The sequence below is a fragment of the Bos grunniens genome, chromosome X (genome assembly GCF_055505025.1).
Source record: "Bos grunniens cultivar Pamir isolate PY7600 chromosome X, Bosgru_T2T1.0, whole genome shotgun sequence".
Lineage (NCBI taxonomy): Eukaryota > Metazoa > Chordata > Mammalia > Artiodactyla > Bovidae > Bos > Bos grunniens.
The window spans coordinates 17,474,049-17,479,023 of NC_141194.1; the positions used below are offsets into that span (position 1 = coordinate 17,474,049).

General features: G+C 37.0%; 1 pseudogene; it reads left to right on the forward strand.

The window, feature by feature from the left end:
- Positions 1-3,466: 3,466 nt before the first annotated feature.
- On the forward strand, positions 3,467-4,285 carry LOC147339875 (uncharacterized; annotated as a pseudogene).
- The last annotated feature ends 690 nt before the right edge of the window (positions 4,286-4,975 follow it).

Below are 4,975 nucleotides of genomic sequence, written 5' to 3' on the forward strand. Positions count from 1 at the left end.
TTTGAAAATGTCAGTGTTATAAAAGACAAAGAAAGGCAACAGAACTGTTTTGGATTAAAGGAGAATAAAGCAATAAGATGATTAAATGTAATATGAGACCTTGGACAGAATCCTAAATTTTAAAAGAATTGCTATAAAGGGCATTATTCAACTGGCAAGATTGAAATGTGGATTAGAGATTAAATAGTAGTACTGTATCCATGCAAAATTTCCTGATTTTGGTAATGTAATTATGTAAGATAATATTCTTGCTCTTCGGGAATATAGATTTATATATCTAGGAGTAAAGAGGCATTATTTCTGCAACTGACTCTGAAATAATTCAGAAAAAATATATCAACATCTATCTATCCTTCCATCAATCCAACCAGAGGCAGAGAGAATGATAAAATAAGTGGAGAAGAATATTAACAACTAATAAATCTAGATAAAGAGTACATGAGAAAGAAAGTTATTTTTTCATATTATTTATGCAAGGTTGCAAGGTTGCAACCTCTTATGTAAGCTGAAGTTATTTCCAAATAGAAAGTTTTTTAAAAAGATGTTTTTAAAAGCTTTAAAAAGATATTCTCTATACTTGGCATTAAGCATCAGTAGTCTCAAAAGTCTTGTCTCGTCTTGCTTTCATCGCGTATGCAATGAAATTATTACCATTAACAAAAAATTCTTAGCAGTGTCAAAGAACTGCGAAAGTTATTACCTGTTTTAAATTATGCAAAATTGATCTAAAATCTGTTGGATTTGAAATACGATTCATTGGTGTCAGTTTCAGAGATCAAACTTACATACTTACTCAGTGGATACTGCAAATATTCCTTACTATTGTTGTGTGGGAATTTTTGGTTTGGTTTTTTAGCTTAATTTAATGTGTCCCATTTTGAGGAACATTAATAATGGAAATGTTTTATCTAAGTATCATGTTTTAAAAGAACTTTTAGTTTGACTATTCATAAATGACATCACTTCAGACAGCTGTTATTTTTAAGGAAATTTGTGGGTGTACGGTCCCAGTGTTTTGGGGGCAGCATTATTGACATGTAGTAGGAAGAGGTCAGAATTGATAGTGTGTGGGATACACCTAAATCATGAAAAATTGTCTTTCTTCCTATACTATTTTAAATGTCCCTCTGGACATTCATCATGGCAGAAACCTGTTGATAATTATTAAATGTACAGCATAATTCCATTTTTTATTTAAAAATAATTTACACAATTTTAATAATAACTATCTTCCAGGAATGTAAATGTTTCTACCATAAACACTGAAGAAAGAGTGAATTTACTCTTTTCTTTTTAATTCTATCATAAAGTGTTTACCAATCTGGAAAATCATGCCATCAATGGCAATGTCACTCATATTTGAGTGACCAACACATCTAAATCAGTCTGCATCATGAACCTGTACCCACTATTGAGATCCTAGTTATATACACAAATATAACTATTTTGCCTTTATTTTAAAATATCAGAAAATTTAAAAGTTTCAACAACATTCAATTGCATATTGTCCAATTTCTTTATTTTAATTGAAAATTATCTGGTTTGGGCTCTTGGATATTATTGTTGTTGCTAACTATCAACATTGTTTTTTAGACCAGTTTTAGGTTCACAGTAAAGCTGAGCAGAAAATGCAGAGAATTCTCATATACCTCCTCCTCCCTACTATCAAAACCCAACATTAGAATGGTACATTTGTTATAATTGATGAACCTACATTGACACATCATTATCACTCTAAATGCTTGATTTATATTAGGATTCATGGTGACACACATCATTCTATGGATTTTGACAAATGTATAATGACATGTATCCACAATTACAGTATCATACAGAAAAGTTTCGCTGCCCTAAAAATCCTTCTTTCCACCTATTCATCCCTCTCTCCCTTCTAACCTCTGGCAATCACTGATCTTTTTACAGTCTCCATGGTTTTGCCTTTTCCAGAATGTCATACAGTTGGAATTAGAACCCTTAACAAACACATACTGAACATAGCCATTTCAAATAGTCTTGTTTCACTTAGCAATATGCATTTAAAATCTCTTATTTTTTTAAATCCAAATTCATTTATTATAAGTAGAAGTAAGCATCTGACTCACTGTGATATGATTGTGCCCAAACATTTACTTAAAATATATTTTATATTATAAATTACCTTCCTTTTATTTCTCCTTTAGATCTTAGGATATTATATAGATTTTAAAAAATTACTAAGTAGTTAGGTTATATTACCCTTGAACTTCATCTCAGTGGAGCACAGAGGATGATATAAAATATTTCTCCTTCTTTTTTAATTTTTCCATTTTATTTAAAACATTTTCCAGCTTTATTGAGATATGATTGATAAATAAAAACTGTGTATGTTTAGGTTGTAGAACATTTTTTTGGTTAAGGTATACAATTTGATGTAGAATCTAAAAAAGTTGATCTCAAAGACCCAGATTAGAGTGGTAGTTGACAGGCGTTTAGGGTACTGTGTATGTTTAGGTTGTAGAACATTTTTTTGGTTAAGGTATACAATTTGATGTAGAATCTAAAAAAGTTGATCTCAAAGACCCAGATTAGAGTGGTAGTTGACAGGCGTTTAGGGTTGGAAGAAACGAGATGTTGGTCAAAAGAGAAAAACTTTCAGTTATATTCAGGTATGACCTAAATCAAATCACTTAGGATTATACAATGGAAGTGACAAATAGATTCAGGGTATTAGATCTGTTAGACAGGGCCTGAAGAACTATGGACAGATGATCTTAACATTGTACAGGAGGCTATGATCAAAACCATCCCCAAGAAAAAGAAATGCAGAAAGGCAAAATGGTTGTCTGAGGAGGCCTTACAAATAGCTGAGAAAAAGAAGAGAAGCTAAAGGGAAAAGAGAAAACGAAAGATATATCCATCCGAACACAGAGTTTCAAAGAATAGCAAGGAGAGATAAGAAAGCCTTCCTCAGTGATCGATACAAAGAAATAGAGGAAAATAATACAATGGGGAAGACTAGAGATCTCTTCAAGAAAATTAGAGATACCAAGGGAACATTTCATGCAAAAATGGGCACAGTAAAGGACAGAAATGGTATGGAGCTAACAGAAGCAGAAGATATAAAAAAAAGGTGGCAAGGGGTGGTCCTAAGATGGTGGAGGAATAGGACGGGAGATTACTTTCTCCCCCACAAATTCATTGAAAGATCATTTGAACGCTGAGAAAATTCCACGAAACAACTTCTGAACGCTGGTGGAGGATACCAGGCACTCAGAAAGGCAGCCCATTCTCTTCTAAAGGAGGTAGAACAAAATAAAAAAGATAAAAAGAGAGACAAAAGAATTAGGGATGGAGAGCCATCCCAGGGAGGGAGTCGTGAAGGAGGAGAAGTTTCCAAACACCAGGAAACCCTCTCACCAGTGGGTTTGTGGGGAGTTTTGAAATCTGAGAGGGCAACATAACTGGGAAGAAAACAAAAACAAAAATTATGCGCCTAACCTCAACTTCCAATGGAGAAGTAGCCCAGATGCTTGCGTCCACCAGCAGCGAGCGGGGGCTGAACAGGGAGGCATGGACTGCATGCTTAGTGTAAGGACCAGGCCTGAATGCCCTGAGGACAATCTGAGGGAGCTAACGTGAGATAGCAACCCAAACTGTGGGATAGCCAGAGAGAAAAAAAAAAAGAGAGAGAGAGAGAGAAAGAGAGAGAGAACTTTGCCGCAAAAAGCTCTAAGGCACAGCCTGGTCCGCTCACAGAAAAATGGATTGAGCGAACAACTGAGGAGAGCTAGCCGGCAGTGGACCGGCCCCTCCCTCTGCTGGAGGCAGAGAGGCAGGAAGGCGACAGCCAGAGCTGGAAGGCAAGGGGCAATCTCGGCCACAGAGATGGCATCCTCCACCAAACTGTGAGCAGGCTCCCAGTTACTATCCAAGTCTTCCTGGGATTCTGGATGGTTGACATCCACCAGGAGAGTCACAGTCAGAGATCAGCTCCCCAGAGAAGACACATGCCACACCTGAGACAGTGCTCTCACTGTAAACCCAGGAACTGAGCAGCTGGGACCAGGGAGGTGATAATATGCACCACCCAGCTGGAAGAGTGTGCTCACCAAGCCCCTGGTCGCCCGAGCTGCTCAGATCTGGGAAGGGCACAAAACGCAGACCCAACCAAGTCTGTGCCTTTGTGGAGTACCCAAGAACCTGAACCTGAGCAGCTTAGACCTGGGAAGTGCATGCAACCTAGGGCCTGCTTTAGCCTGCTTTAGACAGAGCCCCTAGAAAGCAACTGGAAGCCTGAGCAGTGTAGACCAGGAAAGCACACATGCCACGAGTTGGGGCAAACCCAGTATGGCCCAGACACTGCAAGCACATCCCACAAACGCCAGTGACATTTGTTTGCAGTGTTCCTCCCTCCCACAGCACAATTGAACAAGTGAGCCTAAATAAGTGACCACCTTTGCACCCTTGTGTCAGGGCAGAAATTAGACACTGAAGAGACTTGCAAACAGAGGAAGCCAAAATAAACAAAGAAGAGGGAACTGCTTTGGAAGTGACAGGTGCAACAGATTAAAACCCTGTAGTTAGCACTGACTACATTGGAAGGGGCCTATAGACCTTGGGAAGAAGTATAAGCTGGAACAAGGAACTATCTGAAACTGAAATGACCCCACACTGCCCTCAACAGCTCCAGAAAATACCTAGATATACTTTACTATTATTATTTTTTAATTTTTTTATCTTTAAGTTTGCTATTACTCCTTTAATTTTCATTTTTATAACCTACAATTACCTTGCAAAAAGGACCCTATTTTAAAAGCAAATTTCACATATATATATTTTATAATTTTTGTGATTTTCTTTTGTTTCTTTAATATTGTATTTTTGAGAGTCTAACCTCTATATTTTTAATCTTTGCTTTTTGGTTTGTGTTATCAATTTGGTACCTTTAAGAATCCAATCTTCAGTACCCATTTTTACTTAAGAATCTGATTATTGG